The 26,390-nt window shown below is 49.1% G+C and overlaps 1 pseudogene; it reads left to right on the plus strand.

Moving 5' to 3' along the window:
* The first annotated feature begins 7,142 nt into the window (after positions 1–7,142).
* Positions 7,143–8,108, plus strand: LOC101446085 (glyceraldehyde-3-phosphate dehydrogenase pseudogene; annotated as a pseudogene).
* The last annotated feature ends 18,282 nt before the right edge of the window (positions 8,109–26,390 follow it).

Consider the following 26,390-nt stretch of genomic DNA (forward strand, 5'->3'; position numbering starts at 1 on the left):
TGCAGGGCTCTCCCTCGCCCGCGGGTCCGCGCTCAGCGGGTGCCCAAGGCCTCCAGGAGCCGCCGCCCGCCCCCGAGGCCCCGAGGCCGCCCGTGCGCGGCACCCGGGCCTGCCCCCCCCCCCCCATCGTCCGGCCCTGCCTCTGCGCGGGACGCGCGGGGGGCGCGCGGGGGGCGCGCGGGGGGCGCGCGGGGCCGAGCTGGGAAGGCCTGCGATCCTGGAAAGCAGGCCGGGGCGGAGGCCGGGGGGCGGCTGGGGGAGCTGGGGGGCTGGGGGCGAGCCGGCCTCGGGGGCCGCAGCCAGGACGCAGGACGGGCTCCGCGTCCCCAGAGGATCCTCTCAGCCGAGGGCGCTCTGGTTTGGGAGCAAAACCCCCGGGGGGCAACTGGGGTGAGGCTGGCAGGGGCTCCCCGCATGGCCGCGAGCAGAGGCGGGCAAGGCTGCGGCCTCCCAGCGCTTCGAGCCTTCATTTTGTTGCCACATATCCCGAGAGCCCATGGGCGGGAGGCTAGGCCGAGGGCTGCTGGTGACTTAGGGACCTGGAAGAGGCCTGGGCCCAGGCCCTTTCCAGGGGAGCAGCACGGGGGCAGGGGGCGGGTCAGAGGCCAGAGCCAAGTGGGAGGCGGCTGGGAAGCTCTTGGAGCCAGGCTCCGGGCCACCGGGGCCCACCCCGGGACTTGGGCTCCTGTTCTTGCCTCTCCTGAAACATTCTCTCCTCCCACCCCCAGGTCCAGTCTCCTCCTAGAAGCTTCTCCTCCTCCAGCTCTCATCTGGCTCCCTCTTCCCTGAATTTCTACAGCCTTGAGTTACTCCTGGCAAGTGCTTGAATGAATGGTTACATATGGATTCTACTCCCTGACTAGATTGGAAACTCTAGGAGGGTAAGGGTACTTCTTATACTTAAAAAAAAAATCTTCGTAGTGCTTAGCATAAAGCTAGTGCCCCAAAACTGCAGTTAATGAAAATAGTGCAAAAGCCATGTGCTCTCCCTTCCCCGTTCCTTTCTCTCCTGCCTCCCTCCCCCTCCTTCCCTCTTTCTCTTCCTCCTCCCTCTTTCCCTTCCTCTCCCCAGCTTCCCTCCCTCCCTCCTTGCCTCCCCCTAAGCCCTCTCTCCCCAGCCAGGTTTCCAGCAGGAGGAGTGGCCACACTGAGCTGGCCGGCTGTGCCCTTCCCTCTGGCTCGTCCAGGACACCTCGCTGGGGACTGGGGACGTCCTCCAGAGAATGGACGGGTGCATTTTGCAGATGGAGGGCAAAATCGGACTGTGGGGTTCCGGAGGAGGCAAAATCAAAATTTGCATTTCTCTGTGGAGTGAGAACTCTGTAATTTAGGCTTTTGCCCCATTGCTGTATAGAGCTCTCGGGGACAGTTTCCTTTCAGGCTTTTGAATGTTGGCGAGGTGCGGTCAGTCTGGAATTCTGCTTTTTCTGGAGCCCAGGTTTTTTGGGCAACAAGGAGGAGAGGAGGCGGTGCTGGTGCGGGTGAGGAGGAGGAGTTACAAGGACACATTTGGCAGACGGCACGTGCACTCTGCTGCCGCTCCAGTTCCTGCTCTGAGCAGCGGGTAACCAGAAAAGAGGGGCCACCGAAGACGTCAGGGTGCTCGGGGTGCAGCCCGGGGCGCCCCTGGCCCCGGGTGAGGCTGTGCGCGGCTCTACTTCCCACTCGTGCTGCATGGACATTTGGGAAGGCTGCCTGCTTCCTCTGAAAAACTATTTCCAAATGTTCCTAAGTGGCCCCAGGGATGCCCAGTAGGCAGTGCCCTTGCATCTTTGGGGAGGATCAGATGCTGCAGGCCTCGCTCCCTGGAAGTCCCACACGATTTTTATCATGGTCAAACCCTTGACAAATGTGAAGTGCACTTTCCATCTTTCATATTAACCTGGCAGCTCCTTAGGGTGTTCCTCCCGCGGTGGGGATCTTGTGCTCAGATGGAGCAGGGGCCCGGCGAGGAGCATAATGCTCTCCCGCTGTCCTAGCTCCTGGGCCATGTCTGGGTGCAGAGCCTTCCACACCTGGCCAGACCTTTTACACAGGTCACACCTGGCTGGAATAAACATCCTGGAAGTTTTGAGATGGACAGAAGCACATCATACATTGCCATGACATAGCTCAGGGCTACAGCCTAAAACTAACGGTGTGTGTTGTGTGTGTGTGTGTGTGTAGGGAGGCAGGCACTGTTGACAAGAAGAACGATAGGAACTCATGTGTTGGGTTTACTTCTGTGTGCCAAATCCTTTGCTTACATCATTTCATTTTATTCCTTTTTTTAACCTCCCTAGACTACCCCTTTTAGCCACATTCACACTTATAAATCGGCAGTCTTCGTTATACTTCGTTATACTATCAACTCTGTCCATTTCCACACATTTATAATCTTCAAAGCAGTCCTATAAAGTATCACTATACCATTTTTACAGATGAGGAAACTGAGCTTCTGGTAAGCAAAGGGTCTTGCCTGAGCTAACACTGCCTGTGAGTGGCAGAGAGAAGTCGAACCTAGTCCTGACTCCCCATCTCCTTTCTTTTCCTCTGTAAGTAGTTTATGCGATTGCATTCACAGAAGAAGTGTGAGTTAACGTGGTTCTTCTCAGCTCTGTATTTCCTGGCCCCGGGCTCTTGGCAGCCCCAGTCACTGGTCCCTGCAGTGGGGGAGACAGAAGGCCGGACCTGAGGAGCTGGGTCTTGCAGGTTGGCAGACTCAGAGACGGTGCTGTATCCGTCAGGTCCAGCCAGGAAACCAGCCCTCACACTCGGTATTTCAGACAGAGGGGGTTTTCCTCAGGAATTCGGTTAGAGAGGTGTTGAAAGTGCTGAGGGAACCAAATGGGGAAGGTGAAGTCAAACCCACAGATTGGAAACTGCAGGAGGCTGTTACTGCCCCAAGAGGAGGAAGAAGGAAAGGGAGGAGGCAGCCAGAGACACTGCCGGAGCCCGCTGCTGTTGTTGAGGACATTGATACACTGCCCAAGCGACAAAGGCCCCTGGAGCTGGAAGCTGCCTCCTGGCCAGAAGGCAAGGCAGGAGGAGAATGGCTTCTCCCCACCTGCTGCTTCTGGTCTCCCTCCAGTGATTTCCAGTAATACCCATGGCCTAGCTTAGAGCCAGGTATGCAGTAGATGATCAGCAAGTATTTATTTGATGGCATTAAAACATGAAAACTCTTTCAAGCAAAGATTCTGAGGTGCTTCTTTCACTGAAGAGGGAGTCTCTGAAGGGAATTAAGAGAGGGACAAATGAGGGAGATTTGTGTCCCTTTGAGGCAAGTAAGATTACTCTACACAAAGTGTCACCAACTGGGCGTGATTGGACAGATGCTAAAAAGACAGAACACTTGGGGGAAAGGAAAGATGTCCTTCATTGGAAATAGAAAGAGAGAGTACTCCAGTAGGACAAAGAAGGAGGCACCATGTTTCCTGTCTTGAGAAGCAGAGCCCAATCCTTGCTACCTGCAGTACCCTGGCAATGGGGCAGAACTCTGAGGAGATGGCTGGTGGGGCACCAGGCGAGACTGAATCTTGGATCCTAGGACTCCCAGACTTGGAAGAGTTCTATGTGCCCAAACCTGGTCCAGAAGCAGCAGCATCACCTGCCTTCAAGGGATCATCTGGGCTCAGGTGATATATGTGGTGGCCATCATGGACTGGCAGTCTTGGCTCATCCTCCATTTCTAGGTAAGGACTTCCAGATTCTGCTCTCCTAGGGAATGGGAGAATTCACATGCCAATCAAGAATGAGATTAAATTTTCTGCCTGTCCAGTGGGAGGGAGCCACAGCATCTCATCTAATTTTATTTAAACAAAATAAAGATGCATGTTATTCCTCACATATCAAAGAAATATTTGTGGGATGAAATTTATATATAGTACACAAGCAATCTCCACACTCAGTGGAATTTAAAGAAGAGTTTTCCCTATTTTGTGCTTGTGTAAATCATCTGAGGGATGATCTGGTGTATTCTGATTCATCCTACACAGAAACAGGCTTTGCTTGCCCCACAGAAAGGGATTTCTAGGTCTTTTCTCAGTTGACTGCAAGAGGGGTCAATCTGACCTTTGTCTCTGGTGTTCAGGGGATTGGAAAGCTGATGGGAAAGAAATTCGTAAAATGGTAAGCAAATCAAAATATGAACCCATGTGCAAATGGTAGACTCTCAGGGAACACTTTCTAAGCACTGGCCCTAAGTGGGATTTTGTCCACATGAAAATTGGAGAGATCCATTTCCTATTTAGGAACAAAAGTAGAAATCAAGCAATTATGTCTCATTTCTTTAATGGTCAATCGACATAAGATGTTTGGAGATATTTGATCCAATTTCAATGGCTTTGATTTTACCACTGTTAAAGAATCATCACAGGCAGCAATAATTTTATTCCAAACAATTCTGTTTGGGCAGGATCTAGAAGTTGTACTTATTTATTTTCATTCTGACTGCCCCTGGTTGAGAGACCTCTTTAGTTAGACACAGTAGGAGAAGCTTCCTACTCAGACGAAAATAGGTTACTCGCTGGGGAAAAGAAAATTTCAGACAATAGACATTTAAAAATTTTTTTTTGTTTTTTGCTTGTTTTTTTATACGATTTATGAGTAGGATTTTCACACTTCTATTGTAAGCTTATTTTTCTTGATGGAAAAGTCTATTAAGAGTTTTTCTAAAGAGAAATATATTAATTTAAAAGGGAGTATGTCATCCATGTATCTCTTCCTCCAAGAGGTGGTGAGTGGAAACGCTGGTAAACAAGTCACAAATTTCACACAGCTGTACCATTTTGAAGAAACAACTGTTGAAGCATTGTTTTTGTTGTCTAGTACAGTGAAAAGCTCTCCGTTTATCTTCAATTCCAGGGACTTTTCTAAGAATTTAGTTTAGGTATTTCAGTGATGTCTTGTGGAGCCTGAACTGGACCATCAAATACAGATGTTTATCCATATTTTCCTGCAAGAGGGTACAGATGTGCTAAAAACAAGGGAGCTTTTGCAGGCGGCAGGAGGTCAGGCGAAGCTCCTGCCTGCAGCCCCAGGTTCCAGTTAATAAGCCGACAACCAACAGCATCATAGCCACAACCTGGGTGATTTCCACCTCCCACCTACATTAATAAATTCATCTCTTGGAAGTGAGCTGTGAGCACAACTTTGAATTTAAATATTGTGTCACCCAGAGTGGATGTGCTCTCAGTCATGATATTAGCTCAATTGAAGGACATACTGAATGGAAGGTCTAGATTTGTTGGCAGAGGCCTTTAGCCTAATCAAAAAATTTATGGGCAGACAAATTTGCTAGGGAGCCAGACATCTACTCTAAATCGAGACATCACAAGTCATTTAGCAGCTGATCTATAGTGTCCCTGAGCGTCCTCGAGGTCAATTAGAGGACCTTATCTATTTAGTTCAGCTTCATGACTTAACAAATGACTTGGTTTTTTCTTTCTTTCGTTCTTGGTTACCAGAAGCTAATAAAAACTTCACGGAGATTTAGAGACACCTCATGAACTCAGGAGCCTCGGATTCCATGCCTGCTTGTTTGAGTTCTTATTTGGAAATTCCACGTGCCCACTTTTCAAAATCAGAGGGGAAACCAATCAAGGAATTGGGCATATTAATATCTGACCTACAGGGATGGGAGAGACATTGAAAGGTGTGAAGAATATCACTGAATGTTCAGTGCCTTCTCGTTGAAATGGAACTACGTACTCACGGAAGTAATAATTTTTCTGGCTTCTCCTCTGATAACATTCAGTAAAAAGTTGGTATTTCAGATGAAGAAATGAGGGCATGGATTGAAAATACACAGGACTTTAAGAGTGGCAGCTTTCTGTCAAAATGTCAACAAAAATAGTTATTGGCTCTTTTGATGTAGGCAGTAGAAGAACATAGATACAAAATTCTGTGTAATCCCACTAAGACTCTAAGGATAGCCAACAGCTCTATAGTGCAGTTTATGTTATTCTTGGCAAGAGTCAGATCTCAGGTGACATCAAAATGACTATGTAGATATATATAGAATGAAGTCAGCTTATAATTAGTTTCTGTTATCTCTACAGATTCAATTGCACAGAGGTTAAAAGCTTCCTTGAAACAGGGACTACCACAAACAAGTAGATAGATGGCATATGCCACCTATAAGACACAAAGTGCTGATTTCCTTAATATACAAAGAGCTCTTAAAAATAAATAGACAAATAACCCAATGAAATGAATTCTCATACATGTTACAAATACTATAATCCAGTGTGACATTTGCCCTTTGATTTTATTGTACTTATGATTTGAACAGGCTTGTATTTTATGTGGTAGTCTCTATATTGTTTTGTCTGTGAGTTTTCCTAATGTCTTCATGCTTAGAAAGCAATTCCTTATTTTGAAAGAATGTATTTGATTTTGGAATAGGGAAGGGCATTAATTTCTGAGCCATCTGTAAATTTTTTTGTGTGTGGTCAAAGATAAAAATAGACTCACATTTTCCTAAATAATTAGGCAGTTGTATAAGCTCCATTTATCGAGTTGTCTTTTCTCTCTCCCCGCCCCCCTCCCCCCCCAATGTGCAGTGTAACCTTTATCATAGATAGTTACGTGCACTAAAAATAAAAAGCAATTTCGGTCAAGTGTGGTGAATTAAGTTTGCAGAGGTGGTGCTCACCTCATGGCGAGGGCCTTCCTTTTCCCTTTGCCCCCATCCCCTCTCTCCCCAGAAATGGAAAACAGGGAAGAGAGCCAGGGGAACATTAAACAAAGCCTGCTGCTCTGGAAAATGTCTATGGAGAAAAAAAGCAGACTGAGATTTTATGATTTAAAAACGATTATGCTGCATAAAGAACCATGCGAGAGCAACTCTAGCGGCACCCAAGGGACTCACGCTGTGCTGAGCCATGGAGGACCCATTCGACCTCTTGACTGCCCATGATGGGGGCTAGTATCATCACCCAGATTTTAGAGATGAGGATACTGAGGCCCAGGGAGGTCACATCACTTCTAGAAAAGTCATTCACAAGAATAACCACCTAGAAGGTGTTTAAACGAGCCAGTCATCAAGGGAGCCAGGATGGTGATCTTCTTCAAAACAGTTCCTCTTGGCTCTCTGCCCCTCCCCATCCGACAAACAGCCGCAGCTCTTCATGCAGTGCCAGCCCCATCCCTGAGACATGATGATGAAGGCTGGAATAAACAAATTTGGCTGTGTTGGCCACCTGGTCACCAGGGCTGCTTGGATTTTGACAAAGTGCAGGTTGTTGCCATCAGTGACCCCTTATTGACCTCACCTACATGGTCTACATGTTCCAGTATGAGTCCACCCATGGCAAGTTCAAAGGTACTGTCAAGGCTGAGAAGGGAAGCTTGTCATCAGTGGGAATCCCATCACTCTCTTCCAGGAGCGAGATCCTACCAACATCAGATGGGGTGATGCTGGTGCTAAATATGTTGTAGAGTCCGCTAGTGTCTTCATGACCCTGGAGAAGGCTCACTTGAAGGGTGGTGCCAAGAGAGTCATCTGCCCCTTCGGCTGATGCCCCCATGTTTGTGATAGGCATGAACCATGAGAAGTGTGAAACTTCCTGTACCTCATCAGCCATGCTTCCTGAATCACCAATTGCTTGACCCTCCTGGCCAAGGTCATCCATGACGATTTTGGCATTGTCCCTAGTCCACACTGTCGCTGTCACCCAGAAGACTATGGATGGCCCCTCTGGGAAAAGGTGGCGTGATGGCCAAGGGGCTGCCAAGAACATCATCCCTGCATCTACTGGCACTGGAAAGGTCATCCTGGAGCTAAATGGGAAGCTCACTGGCATGGCCTTCTGCGCCCTCATCCCCAATGTGTCTGTCATGGATCTGACCTACCCTCTGAAGAAAGTGGCCAAATAAGATGACATGAAGAAGGTGGTGAAGCAGGCGTCAGATGGCCCCCTGAAGGGCATCCTGGGCCACACTGAGGCCAGGGTTTCTCCTGCAACTTTAACAGTGACACCCACTCTTCCACTTTTGATGCTGGGGCTGGCGTTGCCTTTAACCACCACTTTGTCAAGCTCATTTCCTGGTATGACAATGAGTATGGCTATAGCAGCAGGGTAGTGGACCTTGTGTCCATGGTCCACATGGCCTCCAAGGAGTAAAAGCCCCCTGGACCACCAGCCCCACAAACAGCACAAGAGGAAGAGAGAGGCAGTCAGCTGACGGGGAGTCCTAGCCCCACTTGATCCCCCAACACCGAGTGTCACCCGTGCTCTGCTTTTTCCATCCCAGACTCCCTATAGAAGGGGAGGGGCTCAGAGGGCCCTACCTTGTCATATAGCATCGATAAAGTACACTGTACACAGGAAAAAGAAAAAAGCAAAAACCAAAGAAGGTCCCTATCCTTGGAACAGGGGGAGGCAGTGCTACCTTGAGGAAATGACCCTGGAATATAAATTGGTCACGTCCAGCAACTTCTGTGGTTCTGAGAACTCTGAACTCAGTACTCATTGAATGTTCGTCCCTTTAACACCAACTTATCCTTTCCAGAAAAGCAAGGTGTCTTAGTTTCCTGGGGCTGCCTTAATTAGGTGGCGCAAAACAACGGAGATTCCTTATCTCCCAGTTCTGGGGGCTGGAAGTCTGACGGGAGGTGTTGGCATGGCCACTCCTGGACCTGCAAGCGAGAGGCCTTCCTGGCCGCCCCTGGAGCCTGCTGTTTGCCACTGGCCCTTGGTGCTCCTTGGCTGTGGATGCATCTGCCTCTGTGTCACATGGCCGTCTGCCCCGTATCTGTCTGTGTGTGTGTGTCCATGTCCTTTTCCGGTCAAGTTGGACTAGGGCCCACCCTAACCCAGTTGGCCTCATCTTAGCTAGTCACATCTTCAAAGACCCTTGTTCCAAATGACGTTACATTCACAGGAACAAGGTTGACTTGTACTTGTCTCTTGAGGGTACACGATTCAATCCACCACACAAAGCAAAAGGCTTTACATCAGGCTGGCTTAGAAGGGCAGGGCAGAAAGCTTTGTACCTCAAGATCCTACAGAAGCTCAGAAAGTTCCGTACCTCTGTCTTTGGAAATGAGTGTCTCTGGGTGTTTTATTGTTTAGAACTACCGGTTCATTCAGCAGGCCTTTACTGGGTGTCCCCAGGGGCTGGCAGTGTGGCTGGTGCCGAGGTGGGTGGAGAAGCAGGCATGGCCTTTGCCTCATGCAGCACCTGGTGTAGGGGGGAATGCAACCCCAAGTCGAGCAATGGCAGCGCGGCACGGTACGTGCTGCTTCTTCTCTGACATGGGGCTGAACTTTCATGAGCCCAAAGAACCAGACACACAATTAGATGGGGCATCGGGAGGACTGGATCCCTGGCTACCTCCCCAGCCACAGCCGTGTCTCAGCGTTGTCATCTGGAAAAGGGGGATAGAAATACAGGCCTACATGTCTCTCCAGGTTCTTATGAGAAAGTTTCTTAAAGCGTCTAAGTTGCTTTATAGATGCACGTTTTACCAGTGACTTGTTGGTTTTACCTTCTTGGAACAAAGCAATTAGCTGGGCTGATCCAGATTTCACTGGTCATTGGGACCCCAGTTAGAAAGACACATTCTGTCCTTTCCACCGCTCCTGCCATCACTCAAACCCCTAATGAGGAGTGGGCTGCCTCGTTTTGTCAGTTCAAACCACATCCTGCCCATTGCCACTTTCCATACGTTGGCCCTGACACTGGTGGTTTTAAGAAGCAGCAGGCTTTTTGGGTGAAGCGATAGCGGAGGTCTTTTTCAGAGAAGTAAAAATAATTCATCCCGTGGTTGACATGTCAGGTCCGGGCCTTGAGTGTGACTCTCCCCCACCCTGAACTTGGTCCAAATCCCTGATTTGGGGGGTGAGTTGCTACCAGGCTTCTCTCACTCTCCTGCCTCGTCCAGCCTTCTCCTGATGCCTGACTCTGTCAGAGGCGACACGGTGGGGGGCAGCCCCTGTCCAGCAAAGCCAGGGCCTGCAGTCGATGGAAGGACCCGGGGATGAGGAAATGTCCTCGTTTTACCTCTGAGAGAACCAAGTCCAGAGAGGGTGGTGCTTCGATGACAGTGGCAGTGCCCATCAGAGGCAGGCCTGGGACCGGTGACTGTGCCTCCAGGCTCCAGGTTCAGGTCGTTCTAGGAAGAATCAGTTGCACCCGTATCTGCAGCATAATGACCCTATCGACATCTCTGGAATTGGGGCCTGAAGTCCTGGTGAATGGATTTGGTCCTGGTTGCCAAGGGGCACACACGACAGCTGGAAGCTGTTTGCCAGGAGCACAGGCAGGCGCAGTACCAGGTGGCCGAACGGCTGGTGAAGCTCATGCTTACGCCAGACAGGCAGGGACATGAAATAAAGTGAAATTTTAAAAAGAATTTGGCACTTGGAGGAGGAGGAGAAGGAGGAAAAAAGGAGAAAGGGCAAAGAAAAGAAGGAGAAGAAACAACCTTACAATAGTTATCGCAGGAACATCAGAACTTGCTTGGAATTCTTAAATGGATTTTATGGCCTGGAATTATTTTTGTTAACCGTCTAACGGAAGACCCACCCCTGTCTCTTCCATGTTCATGGGCAGCTGGGGGAAGGGATGGCAGAGCCATGGCCTAAAGCAGAACCAGAGCTGTGATGCCCAGTGGGGGCAGCCTGGGCCGGCAAGCAGCTGCCGAGCACCCCGTGGAGCTCAGGGGAACTCGGGAGAGGCCGATGGACAAGGGTCCCTGAGTGTGTCCCACTCCCCATGGCCGGGGCAGCCTCGGGAGAGGCTGATGGACAAGGGCCCCTGTGTGTGGACCACTCCCCAGTGGCTGGGGGCAGCTGGACCAGACGCAGATCTCTGTCTCTGTGCGTCCTTCTGGGAGGTTCAGAGACCGAGGCAAACCTGCCCAGAGGACACGTTGCCTTTCCAAGGCATTGCCCTGTGGACTTCTGGCTGTGGACACTGTTATCCCCGAGCTGAGGGCTCGCCTCCTCTCCTGCGGTTGTGGGCGGCCTGGGAACGTTTAGTTTATTAACGTGGGTGTGTTTTTTTTGTTTTTGTTTTTAAAGATTTATTTATTTATTTCTCTCCTCTCCCCCGACCCTGGTTGTCTGTTCTCTGTGTCTATTTGCTGCGTCGTCTTCTTTGTCCGCTTCTGTTGTTGTCAGCGGCATGGGAATCTGTGTTTCTTTTTGCTGCGTCATCGTGTTGTGTCAGCTCTCCGTGTGTGCAGCGCCATTCCTGGGCAGGCTGCACTTTCTTTTGTGCTGGGCGGCTCTCCTTACAGGGCACACTCCTTGCGCGTGGGGCTCCCCTATGCGGGGGACACCCCTGTGTGGCAGGGCACTCTTTGCGCGCATCAGCACTGCACATGGGCCGGCTCCACACGGGTCAAGGAGGCCCGGGGTTTGAACCCTGGACCTCCCATGTGGTAGATGGATGCCCTAACCACTGACCAAGTCTGCTTCCCATTAACGTGGGTTTTGATCCTCACTGGGAAGCTGAGGGCAGAAGAAGCTCTTCCATGGGTGGTTACTAGTGGACCCTTGGCTCATGGGATCCTGGGTGGGGAAGGAGCCCGGGCAGCAGAGCTTCTGGAAGCGTCCTGACCTGCCAGGCCTGTCCTGGCCTGGAGCGGAAGAGAGTTCCCCTTTCGCCAGTTTAACCGACAGCCCCGATAAGGGGTGCTGGGCTGGGGCTCGCAGTTTGCGCAATAAACCACCCAGCCAGCTGAGGGGGGCCCAAACCTTGTCCAAGCCCTCCGATCAAAACGAATTTCCTTTCTGGCTGCTCTTCACCGTCTCCTCTTCATCCTCTATTTTTAGCTTTCAAGCTGGGTTTTGTGTGTGTGGCGGGGAGGATGGCGGGTGATTTTCCCTTTGACTCACTCACACCTCAGCCTGGCACCTGGCGATGGCTTTCTCTCATGGCCCCAATGACAGGGCTGGGCACCCACAGGGCCAAGGCCACCGGTCCCATTTGGGCTGCACAGATGAGCTTGGCCCAGGTGTGTTGCGGCAGGTCCGGCGGATTCATCGAGCCTTCAGCAGTCTTGGGAAGGAATCTTCTGCCTGCGCCCCCCACACCACACCCCAACAACCTGCCGCTCAGTCCCCTGCACTGCCCTGAGGTCAGCAACTAGCCTTGCCCTCGTCTGCATGCATGCAGGTGCCGTTCACATGTTTCACCTTCCGGTCGAGTTATCTGTCCAGGCAGCCAGTGTAAGGCCTCACTGGAGCCTCTGAGAGCTAAGAGGGTGTTTGTAACTGATGCTAAGTGCAAGGCGATCTTGGGGGCCAGTGCTTCAGCCTCACCCGCAAGCGACTGTGCGTCTCGAAGCAGCAGCAGCAGCAGCTGGGCAGGTGCCAAGCGCTGCCTTTCTAAAGGCCACGGTGCACTGAGCAAAAGCTGTGAGTGCCCTGGAAAAAGCAAACAAGTAGAGGAGGAAGAAAGGGAGAGAAGGATGAGGGAGGGGAGGACAGAAGGCGCAGCCTGGCACCCGCATCCCGGCTGCCACGCCTGCTTCCATGGCCCTCTTGGACAGGCGGGCAGCGCCCCGCAGCCCAGAGGCTCACCGCTCCTCCAGCTCTGGGCCCAGGGCACGGCCAGCACCGCCCGGGGATGGGTGGAGGAGGAAGGCTGCTCCAGGACGTGGTAAGGGCGATCCCCCTGCTGCCCTCCCAGACGTCAGGATGAGGCTCCACGGAGCACCGAGGCACCACCCAAAGGCGGCTTTGGTGGCACACTTGGGCGTTGAAGGATCTTAAAGCTCCAGCCTGAATAAACGCTGTGAGAATCAAATCATGCCTTCAAAGCACATGCACCTGGCTTCGTGGGAGTCTGCAGTCAGCCCCGTGCTCTCTGGGGGGCCCACAGGTGAGCTAGTGGGTGTCCTGGCGCTATCTGCTTTTGGGCCTCCCACTGGTGACTTCCCCACGGGCACTGTCTTCACTTCCTGCTCTTTGCAGATCCTGGGGCCCAGGAATGGGATGCGGGCTGCCCTCGCCCCGGCACGGAGCCGGCAGCCTTCCATCCGCTCGTGTTTTACCATTGCTGAATTTAAACAGATGTGGTCGAGGATGCCTGGTCCCCACTCTGACCCCTGGCTCTGCTATGCATGTCTAATCCCCAAGCCCCCCCAATCGATCATCCCTCTTGTCTTGCTACGTCACCCCCCTCTTGTACGACCTCCAGTTGCTCACCAATAATTTGAAACTGAGACAATAAGTACTGATTTATCTACTGTGCGGATTCTAAGAATGAAAGTTTAAAAAAGAAGGTCAGGGGCATGGGTGTTGAGATAATTCACTGGCATTCCATGAAAGGATTCCTGGAAACTTGCTCTTCAGCCTTGGATTAGGTCAAAAGAATAGTCCCTTCTTCAGCGCCCTTGGTTTCCCTTATCGTTGTGGTGGCTCTTCTTGCCTGGCACTGCTCCTTCCCCTTTGTCATTCTGCCCCCTTCATGCCTTCCTTCCCCATCATCCCTCCTGGCACCTGAAGGTGAGTACCAGGAGATTTCTCACCTGGGCCACCTGGAAGGTCAGAGCCTACTGCCACCGCACTGAGGGCAAGTAGACAGATACCTGCTGTGTACAAGTCCTCCTTGGGAATGGTGGTGGGAGGCAAAGAATGTCTTCATTTCAAATGAGCTCGGCCATAATGAAGAGGTGCTGACAGGTAGATAAGGAAACCCCAGACTTTCGCCTCCAGCCTTCCAATTTACACTGTGCAAAGTTGCTTACCTTAGGATCAGAGGTTGGGAGCAGGATGGTGTCAAGATCGAAACAGGTGGGAGACTGTGTGTGTGTGTTTGAGAGAGAGAGAGATTTCAGGGAGAGGGGTGCAGTAGAATATTGCTGGAGAGAGTTGGAGTAAATTATTTCAAAAGAGCGTGGTTAGTGGGCAGGTGACAGTAAAGAAGGAGAAGGGACAAATATCTATTGAGCAGTCATGGAGGTGTGGGAAACAAAGGAGGAACAGAAACGAAAGAGAACAGAAAACCTCTTTGCTTGGAATGGAACCTGGCTCAGGAATGCTCTTTTGGGTTCCTGGGGATCTTAATTGTTTTAGGAAAGGCCTGATTTTTTAAAAAAAATAGAAGTTACAAAAAGATCATATTGAATAAAAAGGCCCGAAGAATCAGGCACTTCCTTGAGTGGAAGTAAACACGGCCCCATGTCATAGAGAAGGCGCAGGTCCGAAGACCTCTTGCAGGGAAGGAAGGGTCTCTGCATTTCCCTCAGGACCAGGCTGGAGGCAGGGGTGAGAAATAGGACCTTGCCTGCCACTGGGGGACTCCCCTCTGATCTCAGACAGGAAACTTGCCACTACGTGGAACAACACAGTACTCGGAAGATGTCTGAGGTCACTGTTCTGCCTCAGAGAGAAAACTCCTGGCCTTTGGCCTCTGAACTTGCTGACTTCTGAAGTATGAGCAAGTAGATGGCAGCCCAAGAGGGTCATGTTTCCTCAGAGTCATTGGTTGTGGGCCTGTGTGTGAGGACAGGCCATGCCGAGAGCCCTGGGCCCGCCAGGTGGGAGGGAGCCCTCAGGTGTCCATGTGTGAAGGTCCTGTCTATTGGGGTGAGGAGGCAGAGACCAGGGCTATACTTTGTGAGGTGAGAACTCCCTAGGGTCGTCCTAGCCTCTACTGAGGGAGGAGCAGGTAAGACCAGGAAACCACACACTCAGGTGAAAGTTCTGGAATCTTATCCTGATCTTTTTCTTTCCTGCCACCCTTTTCTTCTGGGCATGGTTCCCTGTTTATTCTGGGTGTGTGACAGGGAAGAGTGAGAATGCTGGGAGCGGGGCCCTAGCCATAGGATGGTGGGACCAAGTACGTGTTTCCTATTTTACCTCTACTCACCTGTACCCTTGTGGTGCCAAGCACAGGTTTCTACCAGTGTCCCAGATGGAGAGGTACTCACCAAACATATGCTGATGGTAGATCTCCAAATCTATTAGTTGATTTTCCTTCTGATATTTGGAATATAAAAAAAAAATCAGGTCTTTTAGTTTTTCATTTTTCTCTAGAATATATCATTAAGGTCAGGAATCCAAAGCTATATAGCAAATGAGAAGTAATAAGGCTTTCAAAGTGCCAGGAGAAAAGTACACTAATGTGAACATACAACCACGTCAGCCCATCATTTCTGCTGAGCATGGATCTGTGGGACCACATAGAAAGGCAGGCTGGGGCCCCTGCATTCAAGAGCTTACAGTCCTATTGGGGAGACAAGATGAATGTGTATGAAAACATTAAGAGGATATTGAAGACTGTATGCGGGAGAAATCCAGGGTGGGGGGAAGGATTCATGGGGAAGTGGGAATGAATTGGGCCCAGAAGAATGACTAATGTAATGGAAAAGGAAGGGGAAGGGATCCTAGAAGAAGATTTGCATGCGTGTGTGCTTGTGTGTATGTGTGTGTGTATCAGAAGAAGCCAGGTAGTGGGTTTAGCAGAGGATAATTGGCAAAGAAGAAAGATGATTAACATGTATTGAGCTTCCCATGTGCTAGGCCACATAGTCATATGTGCTATCTCACCCCACCCTTACAACATCCCTGAGAGCAGGTACTATTATATTCATTTTGCAGTTGAGGAAACTGAGGTCCAAAGAGGATTGAGCCACATTGTTATTAAGGGAAAGAAATGAAGTTCAAACTCTTGTCTGTCTCCAAAGCCCTTGTTCACAGCCCCCTAAGTGCACATGCCTGATGGAAGCTGAGACTGTAGAGTTGAGTGGGGGAAGATGGTTGGATAGAGGGTAAGTGGCAATAGTGGAGCTATGGGAGGGAAGCAAAAGATTCCAGTCTCACGCAGGAAGGGGACATGCAGCACAGGTGTTCAGGAGAAACGGCGGGCATGGCTTCTGCAAGATGGCAGAGCTGGGGGAGTGCTTGGGAGTAGACAGGGTGGACTTGGGCCAAGCTGGGGGGAGCAGCACCACAGAGGCAAGGTCATGGTAGAAAACCGTCTCGGAAGGAATTGGGACCCTGCATAAAAGAGATTTACAGGGAGGAAGAGTCGGGGAGCATGACTTGAGAGGAAACACTGGGAGCGGAGCAGAAGTAAAGCTTTTGGGAAGGGTTAGGGGAGCCCCCCAGGAGTGAGAGATGACTTTAGGTCATTCACCGTTGGCCACATCTCCCCAAGGGTGTTCTGTGGCCCATCACTTGGGGTTCCATAAACAAATAGGATCTACATTTCATTGAATTTGGGAAGCATTGGGTTAAACAAAGAAAGGGTTGGTTTTTTTAATCGTGGAACTTCTCATAGCCTTTGATATGACAAAGTGACTCTATAAGAGGGATGTGTAATGTATCTTTCTCCATGTGCCTCTTGGAGTTCATGTTCCATTGAACCATCTTTGGGAAATGCTGCAGTGAGGCTTTATAAACCACGGGGCCCAGTCCTCCTTCCCTGTCCCAGGTAATGTGGATGAAGCGCTAAGCCGGGGGCAGAGCAGAGGCTCTTGTTTCCCTGACCTCTTGGGTTTTTCTCTTCTTTCCTTAGTCTTGCTTTGTCCCTCAGTAGACTCCCGAGAGTCAGCCCTGAAGGAGGTGATGCGCTGGCTGTCGGCCACCATTGGTGCTTGGCTCTTCTGTCCCATGGCAATGCACATGGCGGCCTCTTCTGGCTTCTCTCCTGGGTTCCACTGATGTTCAGCCGCGGCTGCTCCCTCTGGCTCTCCTGCTCTCTGTGACCTTCCTTATAAGGCCTTCAGTAATGAGATAAAGACTGCCCTGATTCAGTTGCGCCACACCTTAACTGAAGTAACCTCATTGAAAGGTCCTATTTCCAAGAGTTCCCACTCAAAGGAATGAGTTACCTTTAAGAACATGCTTTTCTGGAATTCTTAGCTCCAAACCACCACAGCAGGTCTACTGGTGGCAGATCTGAGCTCTTGGGGACGGCTGGATGTTGAAACGGGAGTATTTAAGGAGAAGATGCGTCTGTCAGCATAGTAACTTGTCGCCCGGCGCCTCTCAGCCGTCGTTCTCTGCTGAGGACCCAAGGATGGGGCTCCAGGGACAAATGGGCAGGTTGGGCGTCTGAAGAGCAGGACCTCTCACCCCAGGCGAGGCACTGATGGGCTGGCTGACCCCGGGGGCAAAACACTTTGTGTAGTTTCCACATTGGGGGAAAAAAAAAGAGGGAGAGAGATAAAAATCTGATCTACCTCTTAGAGGTTTGTGGTGGTTTCTGTTTTGCTTTTTGTGAAAAGCAACTAATAAAAATGATACTAAACCCTTCTGAAAATAAATACAGGCTCTATGCATTTCATGCAATAATACCAAGTATTCTCATTGGGATTGTGGCTCAATTTACCACGATAAAATCATGGGTAAATTTCTGAAAAGTTACCCCTTTGTGTTCATACCTTCTCGGTAGAAAATGGTTTTCTGTTAGGGGAAAGTTAAAGGACTCTCCAAGTTAGTCATTTGGGGGTTTATGTATTTCCTTTCCCAGTTGAATAGAACTCTCGCTCCAGGTTTCCATTTTGGTCATATTTCAGAAATGGCTGAACAGATTCTGAGCTCTCACTTACTGAGAGTGAATTTAGAAAAGAAAAAAAATAATGAGATTAGCCGATAAGTAAACAAACATTTTAATTGAGACTCAAACTGTAGAAGTACTTTGGGTGGTATGGAATTACATGTTTCCATATTCTTTGTTGCTCTGGAGGAAACCAAAACCCAGAAAGTTATATTAAACATAATCACCCAACTCCAGGGGCTCAGGGAGAGCTTTTAAGTTGCCATTTAAAGGCACAGGATTGTGCAAAACACGATGGTGCGCGTGAATGTTCCTGTTGCTTTTGTTTCTTTCAGAAAGGACATGAGCTTGGGGAAGCATCAAAGACTACCAAATATCCCACTCCCTTCAGCCACTCAAAAGGGAAATGCCCTGATGAGGTCCTTGTTGATCTCTTAGAAAGGCAAATGGGAACCCAAGCTGGAATGAGGCCCTCAGGGAGGCTTTCCCCGGGGAGAATTTTTCTTTTGTTTTGTAGACTTCCATCTTAATAGCTTCCTGACTGACTGGCAGCAGGGAGCCAGCTCCCTTTTCTAGGTGTCCAAGTTCCTTCTTTCTCCCAGCGGCTGAGATGGTGGGGTCTGCAGCTGTGCTGGAAGTAGACAGGACAACCAGGACAGCCAAACCCAACAGGGAAGAGCCTGCTCTGACCTTCTTGTCTGATGTCATGCCTCTAGTTAGTTGTCACTGAAAAGGGCTCACCAGTTCTTCATCCCTTTCTGCAGAGTCGCAGTGGTCCTGCTAATGATAAAGTGGCTGTGATTTACTGGGCCCTGCAGCCTCCCCCTGCCTCACCCCAGGGCAAGTGTTTGAGAGGAAGTTGCTCTCCGGAGTAGACTAATTATAGACTTTGATCCCAAGGCCCACTCAGCCTGAGAAGTCAACTTCTACCTATGTTTTAATTCTTCTTAGATCAAGAAGGGACCCCATAGAGCTCACCTGTCTAACACACGGCCACCAGCGACGTGCACCGATTTCAATTTAAATAAAATCACATTGTTACATTTAAAATGCACTTCCTCATTCACACTAACCCCATTTCAAATGCTCAGTAGCTACATGTGACATATTGGACAGCACAGATATAAAGCATTTCTCTCATCTCAGAAAGTTCTCTTGGGCTGTGTCACCTCGAGGACCAGCTAGCCAAGTCCTTCATTTTTACAGAAGAAAAAATGAGATCCATAAAAGTTAAAATGATTTTCCTCTGCCTCTCCAGGGACTTATGACAATATAATTGTCAACCACCTGGAATCCTGGGTGATGGCTTTTATTTTACTATCAATTTTTGTAAGAAATTTTCTATTTCAAATATGTATTTGGTTTGTGCAAGTAAAACAATGTAATGTAAGGATGATGTTGAGGTATAGTAATATTGGATCCTTTTTGGAGCTTCCCATCCCAGTGTAGCCTAACTTATTTTCCTATCCTTAACAACCTGTGGAAATTCACAAGGAAAAGGGAGTTTGGATTAATTTTTGGAGACCAAGAAAAATTGTTCTCTTTATTCCCTATCTGGGACTGTGCTGGAAATCCTGTCATGCTCCTTAAGACTCTGAAAACTGGGGTCAGTGACATGAGAAGACCAGCAGGGCCACTGGGCCCCAGAGTCCTTGAGCGGTCACCAGACATCCCCATCAGTCAGGGCAACTTGTCAGACTCGGGGGGGCAGAGCAGTGGTGTTGGCTTACCCAACACGCATGTCTGAACATACGTCTACATGCCTAGCCTCACTTCCAGGCAAGACATTAAATGTCTCCCACCCTCATCTCGCTCCAAGGTTTGTGCAGTGCCTCATGCAAGGTCTCCCTGAGGGCCAGAATTCATGGCGGTTGGGAAGGTGGAAGCCTTTTTCAGCTGCAGGAATCAAACACCAGTAACCACAGAGCATGAAGTCCAGGAAGTCAGGACTAGGGGACCCTTGAAAAGGGAGAAAATTATCACTTGCATGCGTGGCACTACGCTGAGTTTGGTATCAGGGGCATTCATTGCTGGTGAAGTCAGAAAGGTAAGTTTTTATAGTTGGAAATTTCAAACCTCAGCTCTGCTGCTACTAGCTATGAGACTTTGAGAAAATGAAAGAACCTCTCTGAACCTCAGTTTCTTTATCATTTGCGAGACGCAGAATAATGGCCCCCCAAAGCTGTCTGTGTCCTACTTTCTCTTCTCCTTGGACCTGTGAACATGTAAGCTTGTGCACTCAAAAGCACTTTGCAGGTGTGATTAGGTAAAGGACGTTGAGATGGGCCCAATCCCAAGATTCCTTACAAGAGGGACATGGGAAGGTCAGTGTGAGGGAGATGTGTCGAGTGTCGAGGGAAGTGGAGGTTGGGGTGACTCAAGGAAGGGGGCCAGGAGCCAAGGAGTGAAGGTGGCTTCTAGAAGCTGGGAACACTAAGGAAACATATTCCCCTCTAGAGCCTCCCGAAGGAACACAGCCCAGGGAGCGTCTACAGGTCAGCCCCTCAGAGGGCCCCTGTGGCAACTTAAATGTGACATTGGATGGAAAGCAGTGCCTGCCCCACGCAAGGTGCAGAGTAGATGGTAGATGATTTTCCATCCATTACTCTGTAATAACGACAACTTGGGGTGGCTGGAAGCTGATGAAGTTCTTCCAAAGAGACTATGATCAAGCATTTTAGGAATCCTGGAGTCCAAGGCAATGCTCCAAGTCCTTAATCTCAGAAAGCATTTGGGATCCCTCCACCCCCTGGCTTGAGGGGCCCCTTGGATAACAGCTGCCTTCTTCAGTCCCACCGACACGTGAGCAGATTCCTGTGTCTAGCTCCGTACCCCACTCACTGGTGGGGTTTCCAGGGTAGCAGCCCATACAAGGCAGTCTCTTGGACAATGTGCCAGGAAAGACTGTCACATCATCAAGTTGTGTGGCTGTGGAGTGGGTGAGAAGGACTTGGAAGATGTCATCAGCCAAATCTGAGCGGCTGCCAGGTGACGTCTAACTCTGGGGACTTCATTTGGGCATTTCCGTTCCAGGTTCCTTCTTGTCTCACTGGCTTAGCTTTCTTTACACCCCTTGACTGCTGAGAATGGATTTTGGGGTGAGAACACACACACGCTCCAGGCTCCTGGACACAGATGAATTTGGTCTCATGTGATGGGTCAGGGTGACAGCAAAGGGGACCTCACAGAGCCAAAGGTGCCTCTGTGTTCTGTCCACGCAGCATGTTCACAGCATTCCCTGGAAGAAGAAGACTGCGTGACAAAATGGTTACTGAGATATATTTGATCTTGACTTAGTTATGGCACAATTGGGTAGAAAATAAAGGAAGCAATTAGTGAAGGCAAATGGGAAAAGCCCAAAATTGGAGTTTTGTTTTTAAGTAGCAACTGGGAGTAAGCACATTAGGAACGACAACATATTTCTCTCTTCGCCTGCACAGGGATCTCATTTTAAAGAACACACTGAGAAGGTGAGTTTTAAATGGTGTCATAGGGGGTATTAGAAGCGAATATTACTAATCTAAAAAAACTATCAGTGCAACGAAATATCCAGGTGGGCATGGGACAGTAATATTGCAGGAACTCTCTGTAGACATCTCACATTTTGGTCTTTGAAATGAGGTCCATGTGCAGTGATCTCCAAGGTGCCATTGTCAAGATCATTACTCAGTTTATTGCTAGGCATTATTGAGACGCATTCCCCAGATGTGTACCTGGCTCCGAGGACCACGGCTGATTATTGTTGCAGGGTTCATTTATCATTCTGTCTCTCTGTAAATAAAATGAAAAGGCAAGGTTTGATAGTGGTTAAGAAAATTGTTGACATTGTGGTAATTAAAGGAATCTGCCTGTCTGATTTAGCTTCTTAATTTAAATCCTTACTCTGTCCTTGTGGAGCTTGTGGGTTTATTAATTTCCATGGCTACATAGTTTGAATGATTTGGATCAATAAATAATGTTACTTTCCATTTTATGTGGCATCACAACCCCTTTGCATTCAACCCCACTTTACTGGTAGGGTCGACATTACACTTGCATTGAACGGAGGAGGCATCGGAGACTTTAAGAGGCCCGATACTTTGCTGAACGCCGTACCTTTAGCAAGTTGGGTTTTGAACCCAGAGTTTCTGATAGCAAGAGTTCCCTGCCTACCAAGAGGGCTTGTGATACTTCCGTTGGACCCAATCCCAATCTAGTGTCCCCTTTGAACCAACAGCAACTGTTTTGCTGGTAAGTAATTTCTGGGGTAGGTTTGGGAAAGAGGCTTTGAAGGTATTTGAAAGAAAGATGCTTTTCTGCCTTAGCACCTGAGTTAGCAAGTCTGGGATTGGGGCATGCAGAGAAAGCTATCTTGCAGACAATTGGTTAGTGTGTAGCTGTAAGAGATCCATACACAGTGCAAACCTGTGCTACCCAACATGGGAGCCACCAGCCACACATGGCTATCAAGCACTGGAAATGTGGCCAGCTTGAATGGAGACGTGCTACAAGTGTAAAATCCACACTGATTTCAAAGCCTTTCATGAAAAAAGAATGTGAACCACCTCCATTATTTTTTCTACTTATTATGTGTTGACATGATATACTGGGCTAAGTAAAATACCTTGTTAAAACAAGTTTCATCTGGTTATTTTTAATGTTTTAACATGGCTATGAGACAATTAAAAATTACATCTAGGTGATGGACTTGGCCCAGTGGTTAGGGTGTCCATCTACCACATGGGAGGTCCACGGTTCAAACCCTGGGCCTCCTTGACCCGTGTGGAGCTGGCCCATGCGCAGTGCTGATGCGCGCAAGGAGTGCCGTGCCACGCAGGGGTATCCCCCGCATAGGGGAGCCCCACGCACAAGGAGTGCGCCCTGTAAGGAGAGCCGCCCAGCGCAAAAGAAAGTGCAGCCTGCCTAGGAATGGCGCCACACAGACAGGAGAGCTGACACAGCAAGATGATGCAACAAAAAGAAACAGATTCCCTCGCCGCTGATAACAACAGAAGCAGACAAAGAAGACGCAGCAAATGGACACAGAGAACAGACAACCAGGGAGAAGGGGAGAGAAATAAAAAAAGAATAAAAAAATTATATCTGTAGTTCACATTCGTGGTGCATTTGTGATTTTGCTGGACAGCACTGGCCCAGAGGTGTCTCCTTGGGTAAGACAGGCAGTCACTGTACAGGCGAAGGTAAGTGAGGACAAGAGTCCAGCTGGGCCTTGAAGAGGACGAGACTCGGGAGCAGAGGTGCAAGGGAAGGCCATCCACCCTGCCCTTGGAAATGGGTCCTAATTACACAAGAACAGTAAAGAAAGCTGCAAGCGCTCCGTGTGGCAATTTCGATGGAAATATTTTCACTTCTGAGACCTTCTTTCCTAAACTCCACCCAAGGCAAAATGGATTATTGCTTCCTGGAAATCCAACCAAGGGACTTTCAAGTGTTTCATATTAAAAACAGAAAAACTCAAGAAGGAGAAAAACAGTTATATTTCTGAAAGCTTTTAGAACACATGCTTGCCTGTGAGAAATCATTTTTCTATAAATATTTTCCTCCTCCCTTTCTTTCTTTCGTTTGCCAGCTGAGGGATTCCATACAGACATGGGGCTGATGTGCCCCTTGGGAGAGACCATCAAAGCCACCCTGGCGCTGCTTGTTGCTGAGTTTTACTCACAGTCTCTGCAGCTTCTACCCGCCACCCGCCTGCAGGGCTCTGAGATGGAGTGAGTTCAAAACTGTAAAAAAACAGACAAATGATGCAGAGAAAATCCCACAGCTACAGAGCATCTGAGCCAGTTGTTTTAAACAGAAAGGTACTAGGCCTGCCTGTAGAGAGAAACAGGTGATGGTTTGCCTGCAGAGAACAGCCCACGTTTGATGAGCCGTTTATAATCATCAGAAACAACCTGCTTTGAAAGACGGTCCTTTCGCCATAGTAAGCTCTCCCTGATACATAGTTAAGATAGTGCAGGAGCCTGTAATCGAGGGCGTGCAGACAGGCCAATGACAAACAAGGCAAGGCTGGCAATGAGCACCATTTTAAAAACGTGAAAGAAGAAGAAGGGATTTTAAGATATATATTTACAACAACAAGAATGCGAATATGCACAGAGTAGTATTTACAGATGATGCCGCGCAGGGAGAAACCATCGCTCTTCCTTTGCCTGTAGCCAGGAAATTGTGACATGGAAAAGACATTACAGCCCACTCTGGAGAGATTGAGAATAGCACAGGACTCTGCTGTTGGCCTTGACCTGTCTTTAGCAAAGATTTAGACAGAGGTGTAGAAGGCTGTTTAATCAAGTTTGTGGATGACACAAACTTGGAGGGCCAGATAATAAGACATAGGTAAGAATCAAGCTTCAAGATGTTCACAGCAGCTTGGGGTGCAGGGCAGAGACCAAGAAGATGAACCTTTTTTGAAATAAATGTCTTTTTAAAATTCTTCCCTCCCTCTCCCCTTCCTCTCCCCTCCCCCTGCCTTGCGTTTTTGCCGTCTGTATCCATTCGCTGTGTGATCTTCTGTATCTATTTCTCTTCTGGTCTTCTCATTTTTCTGCTCTAGGATTCACAGGGATTTGATTCTGGGGACCTCTGATGTGGAGAGAGGTTCCCTGTTATCTGCGCCACCCAAGTTCCTGATCTCTGCAGCACTCCACCTTGACTCTCCCCTTCATCTCTCTTTTTGTTGCATCATCATCTTTCTGTGTGACTCAGTTATGCAGGCGCTGGCTCACCATGTGGGCACTCAGCTTGCCACGCGGGCACTGGCTTGCTGCATGGGCACTGGCTCACCACGTGGGCACTGGCTCGCCACACAGGCATGCTTTCTCTTCTTTTTCACCAGGAGGCTCCAGGGATGGAACCCGGATCCTCCCATATGGTAGGCGGAGGCCCTATCACTTGAGCCACATCTGCTTGAGTTATGCTAAAAGAAATCAATTACATACATTTTTGCAGACTTCCTAGTGATTTCTGGGAAAAAGGATCCAAGGTCAAAGCTGGGTTCAACATAGGAGGCAACCACACAAGCTGTGGCTGAAAACCTGAATGAGGTTCTGGCCTACAGGACAGGAAGTCTGGCTTCCAGGCCGGGAAAGCGGTAGCCCTGAAACCCTCGGGCCAGGACAGCTCCTGGCCAGGGAATGGTGCTCACCTTAGCCTTGTTTTTCACATCTGTAAAATGGGGACAATAACATCTACCTCATGGGATTTGTGTGTGTGTGAGGATTAAAAAAACGATGGCACCACAGTCATAATAAACGTTTGCCAACCCCCCCCCCCCGGCCATGCCTGCTCATTCTTGCTGGCTGGCTCCTTTTGAAAGTTCTGAGCATCGAAGGGCTGTGTCTTTGGGTCTCCTTTGTTCTCTCTTGCCCTAGGTGGCCCCATCCTGGCCTGTGCCTACATCCTGTCTACATGTGGATTATTCTGACCAAATGTCTGGGCCGTATTAAGATGGACACCCCTATCAGTTACTCTAGAGATGATGACTATTCAGTTGGTTGTGAGTTTGGTACTTGGGCTAAAAAAGCAGGAGAGAGTGGTCACCATACAGAGGGCTCTCCCTTGGTCATCCAATCTCCCTCTCCCCTCAGACGTGATCTTTACGCCCCTGGCTTCATTTCTTTCCCTGTTCAATAAATGACACCAGCAGCCAGCCAGTCATGCAGGCTGTAAAACTAGCCGTCGTCTTAGAACTCACAGGACAAACGGGCCGTGCCTTTTCAGGAAAGGCCCCTCCAGGCTGGCGTCCGGGTCAGAGCACCGCACGGCCGCGCTCCTGTCTGCCAAGTCCTCTGTCCTTCGTAAGAAGCCACGAGGACACCTGAGATCCAGGCCTCCACTTGGTGGCAGTGTGTGGTGGGACACGGAAAAACCCAGCCACTCTCAACACACGGGCTAGGAACACCAACCTGCTCCCACGGCGCTGGCAGAAAGAGTCACTGAAAGGAAAAGCCCTGCGGGGCCCCCCAAGGAGCGCGTGCACCTGCTGCCTCCCTTCCAGCCCAGGCTGCCGCCACTGGGAGTGTGGGGAGATGGACGGGGAGGGGTGTACAGGGCAGGTTAGCCCAGTGGGCTGGGCTGCCACCTGAAAGAAGTTCTAAAGACGTGCGACCTCCCTTGTGCATGCTGACGCTGACGTTTAAATTCTACTTACCTTAGCTGCAAATCGCTGCACAGGATGTGATTTCTTATGCATTACTAGTGTGAGAAAGAAAACTGTCCCGAAACTCTGTGACAGGACATTTTTGTATGATGTAATTTACAGCCCCTTCTGTGAAGTAATTATGTTCCCTGATAAGATGCTTGTGTAATTTCCAGGTAGACTTCAATGGGATTAAGAACCCCTGAGAAGGTAGGGTTCCCCACTCAGCTATCTGGGGGCACTTTCCTGTCGCCTTCGTTGTGGCGCCATTTCTGCTTCCTGTGCGAGTCTCTGCCAAGGGAAAATCCCGGAGCCTCAGCCCTGATCCCTTGGCTCTCAGGAGCCTCTTCCCTGGAGGCCAGTTTGAAGTAAAATATTGACACATACTAATAACCTCTTCTGAGAAGTTACTTTAACAACTGACATTTTAAAATCTGCTACATCACCTTTTAAATATATACAGTGGAATCCACATACTATAATGATCTGATACTTGATACCCTTTCCATGAAAAATACAGGGAAAAATTATTTTTGATACTTGGAAATTCTACATTGTTCCTTTTCTTCCTCAAATTCTTATTTCCACTCTTCATTTTAATCTTCATATGATATGTCTTACAAATGGAAGTTTAAAATTGATTAGCCTGTCATACTTTCCAATAATAAAAGTAAGTATGCATTTAAATGAGTTTTTCTTTAATGTTTTACTTTTTTTGGGTTCTGGGATTAAGTTATCATTACAATTATTATTATTACCCAACTGATAGACATGCGAAACGTAACAATTCTTGCAAATAATTAAATAT

This window comes from Dasypus novemcinctus, chromosome 16 (assembly GCF_030445035.2).
Source record: "Dasypus novemcinctus isolate mDasNov1 chromosome 16, mDasNov1.1.hap2, whole genome shotgun sequence".
Lineage (NCBI taxonomy): Eukaryota > Metazoa > Chordata > Mammalia > Cingulata > Dasypodidae > Dasypus > Dasypus novemcinctus.